The sequence below is a fragment of the Dermacentor andersoni genome, chromosome 1 (genome assembly GCF_023375885.2).
Source record: "Dermacentor andersoni chromosome 1, qqDerAnde1_hic_scaffold, whole genome shotgun sequence".
NCBI lineage: Eukaryota > Metazoa > Arthropoda > Arachnida > Ixodida > Ixodidae > Dermacentor > Dermacentor andersoni.
The window spans coordinates 242,056,923-242,074,979 of record NC_092814.1 but is presented as its reverse complement, the minus strand read 5'-3'; positions in this window follow the sequence as shown (position 1 = coordinate 242,074,979).

The following is an 18,057-nucleotide window of genomic DNA, read 5'->3' as shown; positions in this document are numbered from 1 at the left end:
CATTTGCCCTTTGTTCACCACGTGGAAATCGTCGCTGCACTTTGTGCCAAAGAAGGGTCCGGGTGACTGGCGTTCGTGTGGGGATTATGCGCTCTCAACGCGCAAACCATTCATGAGCTGCTGCCCACTTTCGTACATTCAAGACTTCACATCTAATCTGGATGAGTGCAAGATATTTAACAAAAGACATGGTCAAGGCTTACCACCAGATTCCGGTTGAATCGACTGGCATTCCGAAGACTTTCATATCGACGCCCTTCGTCTTTACTCGGTTTGAGCGCATGATCTTTAGGTTACACAGTTCCGGAGAGATGTTCCAACGTTTCATCACTGAGGTGACTCGTGATATGCCGGATATTTTCGCGTACATTGATGACGTCCTGATCGCTAGCATATCCACGAGTGTCAACTACGGGAGATTTTCTAGTGACTCAAATTTCACAGCCTCGGAACCCACAGAAAGGCGTTTTCGGAGCCTCCGAGCTGTACTTCTTGGGCCATTGCATTTCTGCGCTCGGTATCCCCCCGTTACCGTCCCAGGCAGTCAAGAACTTCACGAAACCCAACATCCTCCGCCAGCTTCGTGACTTCTTGGGCCTTGCAAATTTCTTATGCCATTTTATTCCCCACTGCGTGGCCTTGATACAGCCGATCAACTACCTATTGAAAGCCCTACGGAGCCTGTTTTCGGCAATGCCTTGGTCGCCTGAGGCTCACACTGCCAAACAAGCAGTCGTTGATGTGCCTCTTCTGGTGCATTCTCATTTTGACGCGCCAATTAGCGGACGCCACCACTGTTGCCATTGGTGCTGTGTTGCAACAATATATTGGTTGTGAATGGCACCATTTGGGCTACTTTTCCCGGAGGCTACAATCCGCCTAGACACGTACGTCTTCGGTCGCGAGCTGCTGGCCATCTACGCCGCCATACAGCACTTTAGCCACTTACTGGAAGGGCGGGAGTTCCACATGTTGACTGACGAAAGCCTCTGACCTATCGCATGTGGTCAGCACAAATTCCTCAAGTATGTCGCTTGAGAGATTCGGCATCTTGCGTACACTTAAGTGTACATCTCGGAGTACACCTGTATGTCAAAGGAGCTGATAACGGAGCAGCTGATACCCTCTTCCGTGTTACGGCGATTGGTTCCATCGGCATCAGTTCCATACAATAGCAAGCTGCTATCGATTGGGACGCCCTAGCAGAGGCACAGCGCAACAACCACGAATTGCAAGCGCTCCGGAAACGCCCATCATGCTCTCTGTGTCTTAAGCTAGTCCCTCACTCGACTGCGCCCTGCTCACCGAGTCCTTGTCACTTCTGCGCCCTTTCATCCCCGCAACATTCGGATTGGCAAACTTCCACTTTCTGCACGGCATTGCTCATCCTGTTATATACGGGCCAGTGGGCACTTAACACCTTGTCACTCTGCGCTACATTAGGCCTCGTGTCAATGCTGTATAATATGTACCTTATTGGTATAAATTCACCGGGTTTCAGCAATGGAACTTTAGGTCGCCGTCACCAACTCTCGCGTGACTGACAAGGCCGATAGACGTCAATGCGCAAGATACTAACCCCCCAAAAGAAAAGCAAGAGAAGAAAAAAGAAAAAGACATCAAAAGGATTAGTTAAATTATTCGCGGAATCTTTCTGGGTTAGTAATACCGGCGATTGAGGCGGGCAGGTGATTCCAGTCACAGTAAGTTTTGGGTAGCAGGGATTGGAAATATGCTGCTGTGTTTCTTCCAGGAATATGAACTTTCCCATGGTGATCAAGGCGCGAAGATATGAAGGAGCAGGCTGTATCCAGCGCGATTTAAGCACTTGATGATGACAATAGATTTTTCGGAAAAGGCAGAGGCGAGATAATTTTCTGCGCATGACAAGGGTAGGGAGGTTAAGGCTATTTTTCATGGTAGTTACACTGGATGTTCGATGATAGTTCGAAAGTATGAAACGTGCTGAGCGATTTTGAACTGCTTCGAGCTTGTTGATAAGTGTTACCTGGCCGAGGCCCCACACGGACGAAGCGTATTCCAGCACAGGACGGACGTAAGTGATATATAGCTGTTTCATTAATGATGATGGTGCAAGGAAGAAATTACGTTGTAGGTAAACGAACATACGATTGGATTTGGATGTTACGTAATCAATGTGATCAGCACATGACAAAGAGTTAGTAATGTTCGAACTTATGTTCGAACAAATTCAAGCGGGATTACGTTCAAAGAATACGAGTAGATAAGAAAAGGTGCTTTGTTACGGGAAACTCTCATTGTTTTACATTTAGAAATGTTAAGTTCCATTTTCCAGAGCTCACACCAATGCGTAATATTATTAAGGTCTGTTTGAAGGGATTCGATGTCGGCATCATTAGTAACATTCAGGTATATAACACAATCGTCAGCAAAAAGACAAATGGATGAATTTAAATTATTAGGTAGATCGTTTATGCAAATTAAAGTAGCGGGCCTAGAACAGAACCCTGGGGAATTCCTGAACGCGCGGTTACCTCACGGGAGAATCGATATCCTTAGTGGAAAGAAACTGTGTGCGGTTAGAAAGAAATTCCTCTATCCATTCGGACAAAAGCAGGTCAATCCGTAAGCGGAATAGAACAGAGCGCTGATACAGCGGCGTAAATCACACACCAAGGTACATCTCAAGTGACCAGGTCCTTTCCATCTGATAGCGTCTACCATATAACCTCTACAGGCACGGCATTCCTCTCGGAAGTTCCAGGCTTTGCCACAGTGTGGCACAGAGCCAGTAGTGATAAATAAGGCAAATGCATTTCCACCCAACTAACGGTTCCATCCTCAGTGGGCAAGCATAGATTACAGTCATTCTGAATTACGCCAAGCACGTACGTGTGAAATGTAGGCCCTAATACCACCGCGTATGTCCACCATGAGGCCTTCACAGGTTCACCGCGGAAATAACTGACCAAATGACCAAATACATCCTCCGTAGGCAGTCAGTTGCGCTTGTATGTTCCTGATTGGAATGGCTGATAGCGCCGAGTGCATTGCCTGCGGTGTCGAGGAAACCATAGAACACCTACTGTGCTACTGCCCATCTTATGAAAATGAAAGGCAAGACCTGTGCACAGCTCTCAATCAGCTAGATGGAAAGCCGTTCACCTTGAACAAGATCTTGGGATCATGGCCTCGCATATCACAGCTACAAAAGGCCACAAAAGCGCTGCTGCGATATTTGAAAGCGACCGGATTGAGTCAGCGTCTGTGATCCGGACTGAGTGACCGACTGATATCTCCAGTGGACTTTCTCTCTCTTCCTTTTTTTAATCTTTCCGTCCCCCTTTCCCTTTCCCCAGTGTAGGGTAGCCAACCGGGCTCAGTCCTGGTTAACCTCCCTACCTTTCATTTATCATTTTTCTCTCTCTCTCTCTCTCTTGTATGTTCGTCGACTTCATACTCTGGGACACGGCTTCGTTGTACACTGGGTTCGTGGATACAGTAGCTCTCCATACAACGAGAAGGCTCATCGCGTCGCTCGGGCATATATATATCCACTGAGGAACTTAGAGCCTGCTTCAGTCTACTGCAAGACTGCATTGAAATGTATATGTAGGTTCTTGCTGAAAATCCCGTAGTCGGCCTACCTCTCCAATGAAGCATACCCTCGATCTCTTCACGAGCCTTCCCCCAATGTGAGAGCGTAACTCATAGGGCAAATTGCCAACGGACATTGCCAACGCCCTACTTGTTGCAGCGCTTTTACTGCAGCAGCTCGCACAGAAGCAGAACGAGTCATGGCAGTCAGCTATCAGCTCCAAACTTTCGGCACATTTGAGCTGGGCCCCGTGAAGGCTGACCCCTGTAGGCACTGGTAACGCCCGGTAAACTCCAGAAATGGTAGCCGTGCCCTCGCAAGGCCAGAACGAGGCATCAGGGCTACCTCACTACACGAGTGGACCTGTCCGAAGCACTCCCCTTGCACAGCGGCTGCCATGGAGTTCTGGCAATCGCTTACTAACTTTCTTGAGAACCCGGTAGCTTCCTCGGTCGGTGCCTGGCTTTATAACTACGAATTCACGTTCAAGCTGAGAGGCAATAACTATGCCTCCAGTAGCGTCATCACGTAGTATCGCCAATAGCGGAGGAAAGATTAATCTCCTAACCTCCGTTCCCGAGCCTTTACAGCCACCGCAGTAACACAGATGCCCAAAAGGCCAATAAAAAACATTTTCAATAAATGTGCATCACAGTGCTTCAATACCTGCAATAAACTACGAAGAACTTCTTCAATAACTGCCTCAAGACTAGGACGACATAAAGATTGCAAACGATCGCAAATGCTCGTAAGCTTGCATGGAACAGCTCATTCCGCAAGTGCTTCTCACGGCTTCTGCAAACACACTCATGCGTAACGCGGTTTCCCTGAATTGTTGCTCTGCAGGAGGTTTATCTCAATTAACGATGGCCCAGGATTCGCGCACTGGAGGGTATCTTCACTCGCGCGAGCGTAGCAGTGACATCGCTGTGCTCTCAACACGCAGGTGTCATCGCCAACGTTGCTGGACTGAAATGTCTCACTTTATCCAAGTGTATTCTGCAGACAATCCTAGTGTATATCAGATGGGCATGCTTTTTATTCTTGCATTGTTCTGCTGCGATGCCTAAAACAGACGCTCTGGTAAACAGTGCTGCGAAACTTGCAGCTCTTCGCACTGTGCTTCGTCTCGTCAGCCAAGAACGATCTCAGAAAATTGTCCGTATCCTGCGAAATAAAGGTAGGGCTGCCGTCTTCACCGAGCCACACCGGTTGCAACGCTTTCACCGCAGCAGTGGTGGCGCGCCCTGCAGTGCGGACCACTCGAACAACTGGTATTCAAGACTAGATAGCTTATTGAAGCTTTGGCCGAGAAGGGACACCATGTAACTTTTCAGTAGCTTTCAAATCACTGCGGCGTCATAGGTAACGAGCACGCTGTTCGGCCAGCTTTGAAGACAGCGAACAAGAATCTATACCGTTGTCACGGTCAGATGCAGCTGGAAACCATCGTGTGCTGGTACGTGTTTCGTGTGGAACGTGACACGTTTTCAATTACATCGCTTAGACTATGCGCATTCGTATCGTTTTCTGGTTTCTGCCTAGGCGAAGTAACATTGCTTTGTCGGCCATGGCTAGGAGCAGCCTTTATGAAGTTTTTGTAATCGGTATTGAAATACCAATGTTAAAATAATATTAAAATATTAAAATGGGATCACTTTGGGTCTCGAGAAAACCCTTGAACACGTTTTTCAGAAAGCAGACCACATCAGCCGTCGCAGCAATGCGCGACGAGGCCAAAAGGCTTTAGCACCGGCCGGCATTGAGTGTATAGTCGTGCTATGATCGTGTGCCGTGGCTGTGTGCTGTGAACGGCTGTGTTGGTGTGCATGTTCTCGGTGCCTTTCTCTGCGCTTCCTTCTTATTCGCTTTAAAAAGATTGATACATTTAAGACGCAATGTGCCGAATCGCGATTGGCCGGGATAATGTGGTTAGGGGACGTAAATGTATGCAGGAGCGAAAAAAAAGATAATAAAGAGACCAGAGTGAGGCGTAAGAAGGTTCTGGTTTCTGGTGTTCCTTAATGTACAAATGAGACTAGCGAGGAAATTGAGGGTAAATTTGTAAAGTACATTGCTTCTTCTTTTTGTCTCTGTGTGTGTTGGGATAAGTTGAGATCCAGGCCCGCAATAACAATAATAAAAAAATTGCAGCTTTGCCCATAATGAAAAGCAGTGGAGCTATAGGTGTGGCATCGGATGAAATAAACATTCGCAGAGGCACGTGAGCAATCTGTTTTGAGAAGAAAAAGAAGAAAACTTCCTTCAATGTCAACTCTAGTCCATGTCGTACTTGTGGAGGTGGTGGAGAGACATGGCTTATTCTTCCCTTTCTTTCCTTTCCCGTGTTTCACATTTTACCGCTGGCTTCCTTTAAATTATTCCATTGAGGTGCTGTTTTATAGGTAAGCTACATAGCGTGGCGTCAGCCAATCATAGCACCTAGCCACGCGACCACTCTCTCCAACATTGGTGGATTGGCCGAGAATTAGAATCTCCGCCTGTCACTGTGTTTGACCGGTCTTCAATACTTGACATTATTTTTTTTAAACTTCCCGCAAAGCACTTCAGGGTTCTTGCGAAGGCTACCTAAGTCAGCGAAGGGGAGTGAGCCCATAACAGCTATCGCTGTAACGAATTACACGTCCAAAAATTAGCAGGGAAATTTACGAACTCCGCCTATACCGACAAACCCAATCCACATCATTCATGCGGGCAACGGGCGGTACACAGCCGCTAGCCATTCGAAGAAAAATAGCCCGCTTAGTTTCGTTTTCAGTTGTCCAACGTCATTAACTCTGTATATTGCGTAATATTTGGGTCCACCTGGAAGAGCCAATCCATGCATCAGCCATCCTGATGTACTTATGCCTTACAATTCATGAGGTCAAAAGTTCAAATAGGCTTTCTTTGTACCCTTCCCCCTGCGCAGGGTAGCCAACCGGAACTACCTCTGGTTAACCTCCCTGCCTTTCTCTGCATTATTTTCTCTCTCTCTCTTTGTGCGAACAATAAATGATTTGAATGGCCTCGCTGCGGAAGTCCTCACAGGAAAAAATGAAAAGCTGATAGCATCAGCTCAAAGCTTTTAATCCTTTGCCGTTATCTTGAATTAAATTTTGCGTAAGTAGCCGTCCTGTTTGTATGGTTCCCACCTGGTAACAGCCGTAAAGGCTAACATTATTGTGAATGAATGAAGCAATATGCACGGTTAGACAGATGAAGATTTTCAATGCTGCTGATTCTTATGAAAACCGTGTCCAGGCGCATGAAGCAGCTCCAGATCCAGAAGTTACGGCCTCGAATGCCTTGCACAGTATCCATATATATAAATATTTCAGTTAGAGTACGTAATGCAATCAGACGAGGCTAAAATACGCCACATGATGCACGGTCTGCGTTTCCAGCAATTATCCGTGCAATATAATTCTTCGCCTTCTTCGATAAAGATTCGTACATACCGTATCCCGAGATCAAGTGATTTTGGTCTATTACTGTCAAAGTGCCGCTGATAGTCTTTGGTTGTCTGCTTGTGCTCGTTTTGTGAATGTTCCAGTGGTCATCAAAAATGTGCCGCTCTCGTTTGAGGAAAGAGTTTCTGCTGTCACCTCCCTTCTCTTCCCCAGCTTTCATTTCCTTCACAGTTGTTAAGTCTCGCCACGCAAACAGAGAAAGTCTGTTCGCAGTAATCCTCGGAGGAGTTTATGCACTTTTCTATGTTTATTTAGAGCTTAAAGCCGAAGTCGAATTTGAACAAATCTGTGTAACCGCTAGAGGAGAAACAAAAATACCTTTAGGTTAGTCATTTCCAAGTACATGGGGCAAATCTTTGGTGGCGTGGAGCAGGGGTAGAACACTGGGCTTGAAAGTCGTAAGCTCGAATACTCGTCCAGTTCCCTACATTTTCAGGCAAGGAGTGGTGCCTGACACCATCAAGAAAAAAATTGCCAAAAGCCAATAAGGCTATACTAGTCTAGGTGCAGCTAAATAAAGAAGGCCCACTAAGCTTCAACAAAGCCACTCGCTCACCAGGACAGGAATTGGCCTCCCTGGTGCAGTATTCGGCCACTACCTCCCTCATGACTCCTGCAATTAACCCATGACCTTAAGTACCCAGCGGCTGCGGAGCACCTGACCAAGGCGACCGTCAGACCTGCGACGCGGCAGTGGCACTAAGAATCTCTGGATACGGACGGGCCGTCGCTGAACCTGGCAACGTTCAACACGCGAACCCTATAGAGAGGGGCTAGCTTAGCAGGGCTTTTTGAGTAATTACCAGGCATTACCTGGGATATTAGTGGTCTTAGTGAGGTAAGAAGAACTGGTTGGGCTTATGCAGTGCTGAGTAACGGCCACATCCTCTGCCACAGAGGTCTTCCAGATAAGAGATAATACGGGGTAGGATTTCTAATACATAAGGACATATCGGTCAACATTGATGAATTCTACAGCGTTAATGAGAGGGTAGCAGTCGTCGCAATAAAACTGAATATGAGATATAGAATAAAGGTAGCACGAGCCTACGCTCCAACCTTCCAGTCACAATGGTGAAGAAATAGAACAGTTTTATGATGATGTCGAATTAGCGATGAGAAAGGTGCAAACTCAGTATACTGCAGCCATGGAACAACAAAGCATGAAAGTGTCCAACTCAAGAGAGTCAGACAGAATTCGCTGAAATGTCAAAACTGATCAACAAGAAGAAATTAAGGGATATTCGAAATTAAAACGTGAGAAAGATTGAGCAAGTGGTAAAAAAATGGCCGCAGCATGAAATCAGTGGAAAGAAAACTTGGCATAGGACAAGGCAAGATGTATGCACTGAAGAATAAGCAGGGTAATGTCATCACCAATTTCGATGATACAGTAAAAGCAGCAGAATAATTCTATACTGACCTGTACAGTATCCAGAGCCAGCCACAGTACCTTCATTCAAAGTAGTGATGAACACGATACAGAGGCTCCTTCTACAACTAGCGATACAGTTAGAAGGGCCTTGCAAGACATGATTGGCACGGAGAAAAGCGGCAGGAGAAGATGTAATAACAGTCGATTTAATCAAAGATCGAGAAGATATAATTCCTTAAAAGCTTGAGGCCCTTTATACGCGTTACTTCACGACTTCAAGTATACCAAAGAGCTAGAAGAATGCCAACATTGTACTAATCCGTAAGAAGGGATACGTTAAAGAATTAAAGAATAATAGGCTTATTACCTTGCTTTCAGTATTGTACTGGCGGCAAGGAGAAGTCGCGTCGTGGACTTGATAAGTGAGCTGAGCGAGGTAGTCGAGGGTTAAGCCTCGTGCAGCGACCAAGACAAGACGGCTGGTCTGCGGCAAGCGCTGCAGGAAGAGATCCCTCAACAGCGCACCGTTCACGTCGACGTTGATTGAGCCCAAGAACCGTCGCATCCTGTTGAGCAGCTGGGAAGGACGGAGCTCCTCCAAGCTCCTCAGAGGCGAGCAGGCATGAGGCGCGCGCTCTCACACGCCGTGGTGCGCTCCAATATGCTCTGCTTCAGTTGCTGGTACGGGGCATCCCCGAAAGGTGCAAGGGTGCAGCGATAACGTCTGCCACCTCGTGAGCAACCTCAAGAGACACGTTTTCAAGTAAGTGGCGATACCGAGAAGTCTCCGAGGTGATGTGGTGTATATCGAAGGAGGCTTCGACATGGGTCCTTACGCCAAACCTTGGTCCTTGCGCCAGAACGGGGACAGGTGAAGCGCTAGAGCTGCGATGTCCTGAAGGTGCCATGTAGCGTCAGGTGGAAGCTTGCCTGAGAGCAGTAGGTTGCTAGGGTTGGTCATCTCGTAGTCCGGAGTCAGCAGTGTCGGGAACCGAGGGGTTGTTGCGACGCTGGTCCTCTGGCGCCGGCGCTCCGCTGCAACCACTCAACTCCGGACAGTATGAAATACTTACCAATTTCCAATAGGATCAGGGCAACACTTGACTTCAATCAACCAAGAGAACAGGCTGGCTTCAGAAGGGGATATTCTACAATGGATCACATCCATGTCATCAGTCAAGTAATGGATAAATCTGCCAGAGTGCAATCAACCTCTCTATATGGCTTTCATATGTTATAAAAATGTATTTGATTCGGTTGAGATACCTGCATTCACAGAAGCATTGCGCAATCAAGGAGTACAAGAGGCATACGTGAATATTTTGGGAAATATCTACAAAGATTCCACAGCTACCTTGCTCCTCCACAAGAAAAATAGATAGTTACCTATCAAGTGGTCAGGCAAGGAGACACAATCTCTCCAATGCTGTTCACTGCCTACCTAGAAGAAGTATTCAAGCTGTTAGACTAGCAAAGCTTAGGAGTGAAGATCAACGGTGAATATCTCTGCAACCTTCGGTTTGCAGATGAAATTGAGCTGTTCAGCAACACTGGATACGAATTACAACAAGTGACTGACAACATTAACAGAGAAAGGGTAAGAGTGGGGTTGAAGATTAATATGCAGAAGACTCCATAGTGAATAATGTTCAATAGGCTAGAAATGAAGCTAGAATTCAATATCGCCAGTCAGCCTCTAGAGTCTGTACAGGAGTACGTTTATCTAGGCCACTTGCTCACTGGTGACCCTGATCATGATCTTGACCCTGCCTGATCTGCCCATGATGGCGTCAACTGCGTTGTCATTCCTCTTTCGAGAGCCGATGCAGCGAAAAAACTTTCCGCTCTCGCGCGTGGCCTCACATTAGCTCAGTGGAATTCATCCGAGTTCACAAGTGCCCGCCTTCATACCATGGACCCTAATTTACAGGTCCGTATACCGCCCGACCTTCCACGACGTAACTGCACCCTTCTAGTCCGTCTATGGCTTGGAGTAGCATTTTCAAATGCGTACTGCTTTCTTATCGGAATGGCCAACATCCCACTTTGTGACTTCTGCGGGTGCAATGAAACAATCGCGCACCTTCTGTGTCAGTGCTCTCGTTTCGACCCGCAAAGAGCAGTCCTCTCAGGCACCCTAGACAAACTGGACAAGCGCCCAATGACAGAAAACAAGATCCTTGGAAACTGGCCTACTCGAACATCAGCGCGATCCGCTATGAAGGCGCTGCTGCGGTACTTAAAAGACTCAGGACTTTCGGACAAATTGTGACTGTACGCTATGTGACGTAGGATTGTACGGTGACACTGCGTAACACTAGGAACGCCTTCGCAGACTGCGTGACAGTGCCCACAGAAACAGTTAGTGTGTATCGTGTGTACGTGTGTCTGTGTGTGTGTGTCTGTGTTTATTCTTTTTTTTCACATTTTTTATCCTTTGCTCTCTCTCACCTATCGCATTCCTTTGCCCCTCCCCCAGTACAGGGTAGCCAAACGGAGATAATCTCTGGTTAAGCTCCCTGTCTCTCCTTTGCCTTTCTCTTTCTCTCTCTCTCTCTGATCACGAGAAGGAAATGTACAGAAGAATAAAAATGGATTTGATTGCATATGGCAGGCATTATGAAATCCTGGCTGGGAGCTTACCACTGTTGTTGAAAAGAAAAGTGTACAATCACTGCATTGTATTGATGCTAACATATGGGGCACAAGCTTAGAGGTTAACAAAGAAGCTAGAGAACAAGTTAAGGACCGCGCAAAGAGCGATGGAACGAAGAATGTTAGGCGTAACGCTAAAAGACAGGAAGAAACCGCCGTGTGGATCAGAGAGCAAACGGGGATAGCGGATATTCTGGTTGACATTAAGAGAAAAAAGAAATTCACCGACTCTTACGATACTCCCTAATACGAAATTTGAGCGCAGCTTTATGCGTGTTTTTATTTCGCGTGTGAACGTTTTGTATTATGATTACGTAGGTGCACTGTTTATATTAGGAAGAGAATGCTGTGAGTAGCGTAGCTGGCTCGGACTATCTGTCTCGTGCGGCACATCGCCAACGGAGCGAAGTGTGGCGCCACTGCCTCGATAATCGGGAGGTCGCTAGAGGCAGCGCGTGGGTGACGCGAGGGCGTGATTCACAGCAGCCGCCGCAGACAGACCTCCGCTAGTGCAGCTCTTTGTTTCCACACAGACGACGCGCGCTACTCTGGCGCCATATCGTAGCCATCGTCGCCGCACAGTCCGTCTTGCGATGCACTACACTTTTCTTCGCACGTTTTCGTTCCGCCAACGACCACAACGGTTATTCGTCGCGCGGGGAAATCGTGCCACCAATGACAGCGGCGACAACACCCAAGGGACGTCACATCGAGCCTCACTCGGAGCCGCTTGACATCACCCCTTGCAGGAGCAGTGATCCCCGTCACACACGCTGGTACTGTGTACTGGCCTCAGCAGCAGAGCCCTCCCCACCACCCGCTACCCTGTCCTCCTTTCGGAAGCGCAGATGAGGTCGCCAATGCAGCAGCAGGTGCCGTGGCAGCCGGCAACTCAGCGCATGCAGAGGCCGTCTCCCCTCCGCTCCTCCTCCGCTTTCCGCCTGAAGGTTTCACTGTAGCCTCTTCCTCCACTTTCCACATCGCACTCTCTGCTTTCATATCCCGCTGCGCTCTGCGTTCGCATTCATCTTTCGCTGTACGTGTTCACCAGGTTACGAGGTACAACAACGCCAAGGCACGCCGACGCTCAACGCAGGAACGGGCGCCTAAAAGCTGAACTCTAAAAAATGGAGGCCATGTAAGGCGTAGGACAGATAAACGGTGGATACGGCAGAAAACTAGGTGGTGTGATGAAGTTAGGAAATTTCTCAGGCACACGTTGGAATCAGATAGAGCAGCAGCAGCAGCAGCGGCGGCGGCGGCGGCGGCGGCGGCGGCGGCAGCAGGAGCAGCGAGCGAGCGAGCGAGCGTCACAAATGAACATTGATGGTATCTTCGACTGGTCGCCTGTATGCCCCGAAGCAGAGTCGGGTAGATCGGTCATTTCCCGAGCTCAAAGGTAGGGGACAAGCGCGCAAGCCCAACGTGCGACTCGCTCTCGGAGGAGGAAATTGCTGATGCGAAACCACGTGACTACTGCCAACGTCCAATGTTTCGCCTATCCAAAGCTCCCGGCGCTGCCCAAAAAGCCGGCGGACGTGCCGGCGGGACGAACGTTCGTCGAGACGCCAGCATGCAGTGGCCTAAGTTGCCAAGGTTACGGTGGGCCGTCGCCAACAGCAGCGACGCGGCGCTGCGATGACGTTTCAATCTCGATGACTGCTCCGACGACAGGGCTCGGAGCGCCTCAGAGCGCTCCAAGATAGAGGAGAGCAATCGAGAAGAACCAGCCGAACGCAGGGCGCGCACCCTGTTGGGGTCTCGGTGCTGACGCCCGTTATTGCCAATGGGTCGCAAGCCCCAAGGGTAGCGTTGGCCTGGCGGCCTGGGGCACTGGAAGCATCCGAAGGTCCCGGCAAAGCAAGAGAAGACTGGTAACAGAACAACTTGTTTATTCTAACATAGCAAAAGAGCGGCCGGTCAGGTCGACCGAAGTGGAGAGACGGGAGAGCACGTAACTCAACAGTACAAATCGGAGCCTCTCTCCTGGCGTCCGGGGGCAGCTGCTCTTATACTCTCGGCGTCGCGGGCCAGAAGGAAGGTCACGGGATGAGCCCACGCGACGGCGGAGCATGAGCCCACGACGGCGCGCACGGTCGAGCCGAGAGACATGGTGAGCCGAGTGTAGTGACGCATCGCCAACCCGCCGACGGACAGACCTCCTGGCACCTCACTTGGGGAGCTCCGCTCCCCGGCTGCCGCGCTTTGACAAGCGTGGGCACACACACACACACGCACATACGAAGACACGTGGCACTGAAACACGCCTGGACACGCTTGGCGGGGAGGCGTTGCGGCGGCGTCGAACGGGCCAAAATGTCCGCCGCTTTGAACGAAGCCCCGGCGTCCGTTGCATCCGCGCCGGCATTACCGCGCGTTGTAGGCGAAACGTAACAGACCGCCCCGCCGGGGGAAGGAGATCCCGATGGTCAGGGGACTGCATCCGCTGTCCGGAGGGATGTCGCTCGATGATGCTCATAACCGAAGTCGGGCGTCCTTTGGCGTTTCTTGAGCGCAGCGCACAGAGAAGGCCTCGTTCTCACGTTCAGGTGCACACAGGACACTGCAAAGTGACTTCGGGAGAGTTGACATTTTTGTTCTCGTTTCCGGCAAGCGTTAGAACTACGCCGAAAGTCAACCGCTCAGTCAGCAAGCACGGCACAACCCTCACTAAGCCCTGCCAGGCTCTTTCCCCTTTTATACTGCTGCCTAGTTCCTTACAGTAGTTTAGCAGCACTCAGAACGCGTCCACAAATCGGAAAATTGCACTAGAAAGCACATCATCACTTTGAAACACTACACGAAAGCAATAGGTTAAAAATCCTGCCTCAGGAAGAAAAACATCAGTAACAAGCAATTTTGAGGCTGATTCCCACGTTAGGGGCTTCGACTTAAGCCATCGGCGTTACCGTTGAGACTCCCCTTTTTGTAACGCACCTCAAAGGAATATTGTTGCAAAGCGAGGCTCCAGCGCAGGAGGCGGCCATTTTTGGGAGAGATGGTCTGCAGCCATTGGAGAGGGCAGTGATCCGTTTCAATGATAAACCTCGAGCCGGCTAGGTAACATGACAATTTCTGAACGGCCCACACGATACACGCACACTCTTTCTCGGTGGCGCTATACGCCTGCTCACGACTCGTCAGCTTACGACTAGCATACAGGACGGGGTGTTCTACTTCTCCATTTTCCCGTTGGCACAGTACAACGCCCATGCCTCGCTCACTAGCATCACACTGAACAACGAACCCTTTTGTGTAGTCGGGCGATCGTAGCACAGGCTGGCTTGTTAGGGCGCTCTTTAGGGCGCTAAAAGCTCTTTCCTTTGTCTCGTCCCAGACGACTGTTTGCGGCTCTGTCTTTCTTAGAGCATCCGTTAGGGGAGCCGCGATATCAGAGTACCTGGGGATGTACCTCTGATAGTAGCCGGCGACACCTAAGAACGACCGAATATCGGTCTTCGTGCGCGGTTGCGGGAAGTCTCGCACAGCGGCCACCTTTATTTCAGAGGGGCGGCGACGACCCCGACCAATCACGTGTCCGAGGTAGACAACCTCGGCCTGTGCTAACTGGCACTTGGGAGCCTTGACTGTCAAGCCCGCATCGCGCAGGCGGGTTAGCACTGCCCGCAAGTGCGCCATATGCTCAGGCCAGGATGCGGAGAATATCGCTACGTCGTCTAGATACGGTAAAGCGAATTCTTGCTGTCCCCGCAACACTTTATCCATGAGGCTTGAAAAGCAGTATGGCGCGTTCTTCAAACCAAAACTCAAAACTTTAGGACGGAATGTCTCCATTGGTGAAATGAATGCCGCATACCTACTAGCCTCTTCTGTAAGTGGAACCTGCCAATAACCCCTGACAAGATCTAGGGTGGAAATAAACTGAGCGCTACTCACTCTCTCAAGGCGCTCCTCGATGTTAGGGATCGGATAAATTTGATCCTTAGTGATGGAATTAAGCCTGCGGTAGTCGACGCAAGGACGAGGTTCCTTGCCCGGTACCTCAACTAAAATCAAAGGGGAGGTATAATCACTCTCACCCGCTTCAATAACACCGAGCTGTAGCATTTTCTTTACCTCAGCCTCCATAATATCGCTCTGGCGGGGTGACACCCGGTACGCCTTGGATCGTACTGGCTCTGGGGAGGTAAGTTCTATGTCATGAGTAAGGACAGAAGTCCTACCAGGCCTCTCAGAGAACAGACCTTGAAACTCTTGTAAGAGCTGGTGTAGTTCGGTTTTCTGCTCAGGCGACAGCGATGCTTTACTTATTAAGTCACTAATGACTTGATCGGTGTCTTTCCTGTTCGTCACTGAGCCTAGTCCCGGAAGCTCGACCGGAAGCTCTTCGGGCACGTTTACCATCATGCACACCACTGCTTCCCGTTGCTTATAGGGTTTGAGCAGATTACAGTGGTAAACTTGCTGTGCTTTCCGCTTTCCTGGCAGACTCACCACGTAGTTAACGTCCGACAGTTTTTGAACAATCCGTGCTGGGCCCTCCCACTGCACGTCGAGTTTGTTCTTTAGCGATGTGCGCAATATCATGACCTCATCGCCCACCTCAAAACGACGGGCCCTGGCTGTCCGATCATAATAAACCTTGGCCCTCTGCTGGGCCTCTGCCATTGCTTCACCTGACAACTCCTGTGCCCTTCTTAAGCGTTCGAGGAGCTTAAGCACGTACTCTACCACGACTGGGTCGTCGCCCCTGCCTTCCCATGATTCTCGAAGCATGCGAAGCGGAGATCGCAGCGAGCGACCGTACACCAGTTCAGCTGGCGAAAACCCCGTAGCCGCATGCGGCGCGGTCCTTAATGCAAACATCACTCCAGGCAGACACAGCTCCCAGTCAGTTTGATGTTCAAAACACAATGCTCTCAACACGCGCTTCATGACGGAGTGGAGCTTCTCAACGGAATTCGACTGGGGGTGGTGCACTGAGCTGTGTAACAGCTTTACCCCGCACCTTTCGAGAAAGGCTGTCGTCAAAGCGCTAGTAAACACTGTACCCTGATCTGACTGGATTTCTGCAGGAAAACCAACTCGCGCAAATATGGACAGTAGTGCATTGACTATCTCAACTGAGCTGAGTTCTTTAAGCGGCACTGCTTCAGGGAACTTTGTCGCTGGGCAGATCACAGTCAAAATGTGTCGGTACCCCGTGGCTGTTACCGGCAGAGGTCCCACTGTATCAATAACGAGCCGTCTAAAAGGCTCCGTAATGATAGGTACCAACTTCAACGGCGCCCTCGTTTTGTCCCCTGGCTTGCCCACCCGCTGACAGGTGTCGCATGTCTTCACAAAGTGGTCTGCGTCCCGAAAACACCCTGGCCAATAGTACTCTTGCAAGAGACGGTCCTTAGTTTTCTTAACTCCTAGGTGTCCGGACCACGAACCCCCATGCGACAAGCGCAACAGATCCTGACGATAGCATTGAGGCACGATCAGCTGATCGAACTCCACTCCCCTGCGGTCTAGATACTTCCGGTACAGGACCCCACCTCTTTCCACAAAGCGAGCATTTTTCTTGGCGATACCTTCCTTGACAATGCAGCGTATGTTTTCTAGGCTGCCATCCTTCTTTTGCTCGGCTATCAAAGCCGACCGGCTGACTTTTAGCAACCTGTTAAGTCCGTCTGACGTAGGCGCGATGAGCAAATCTGGAGACAGCTCTTCTAACTTTCCCGTGTCGGGATTTTCCTCTCCAGTATCTGGTGCCTTTAACGCTACAGGCTCAATTTTATTCCGTTCGGGCGTGCTCTGAATACCAGCTTGCTGCGCCTCTGACCCTTTCTCATCGTTCAACAACGTCGGCCCCGCAACTACCGCCTTTGCAGCGAGCTCCCGAACCTTCGATCTGGTTAAGGCCTGAACGCTAGCCTCTCCAAACAAAAGCCCCTTCTCGCGCAGGAGGTGATCGGACCTGTTCGAAAATAGGTACGGGTACTGGGGGGGCAGCATAGATGACACTGCGGCCTCCGTCTCAAGTGCTCCGAAAGGTCCTTCAATAAGCACTTTTGCTACCGGCAGACACACGCTATGAGCTTCCACTGCTTGCTTGATCCATGCGCACTCGCCCGTGAACATATCGGGTTCTACGTAAGAGGGGTGAACTACATCCATTGTAGCTGCGGAATCGCGAAGCACTCGGCACTCTTTCCCGTTCACGAGGAGGTCTCGCATGTAAGGCTCGAGAAGCTTCATGTTCTCGTCAGTGCTGCATAAAGACAAAAACACGACTTTTGTTTTTGTTTCTGGACACTGCGCCGAAAAGTGACCCGGCTTCTGGCACGTATAACAAACGCGCGCTTGCCTCGTCTCGAACCGCTTTCTGCGTTCGGCTTCGGTTGCCGCCGTCTCCTTACGTTCGGTCGGACTGCTTTCACTCGCATCCGAACTACGTGTGTCCCCCTTTGCTCTCATGGGCGTGAACTTTGGCCTCTCAAACTTGGAGCCAAATTCACCCTTTTGACCGTCCTTAGCTCCACGAGCCCGACGCGTCACAAACTCCTCGGCTAGCTCAGCGGCTCGAGCCACCGTACTAACGTCTGGCCTATCCAAGACCCAGTACCGCACGTTCTCAGGTAACCGACTATAAAACTGTTCTAGCCCGAAACACTGCAGAACTTTCTCGTGGTCACCAAACGCTTTCTCTTCTTTGAGCCACTCCTGCATGTTTGACATAAGCCTGTACGCAAACTCTGTATATGACTCACTTCTGCCTTTCTCGTTTTCCCGAAACTTCCGACGGAACGCCTCCGCTGACAGCCGGTACTTTTTTAGCAGACTCGATTTCACTTTGTCGAAATCCTCTGCCTCCTCTCTCTCCAAGCGAGCGACTACGTCGGCCGCCTCGCCGGGTAGCAAAGTGAGCAAGCGCTGTGGCCACGTTTCCCGAGAGAACCCCTGCTTCTCGCACGTTCGCTCAAAGTTAACCAGGAACAAACCAATGTCCTCTCCAAGCTTAAACG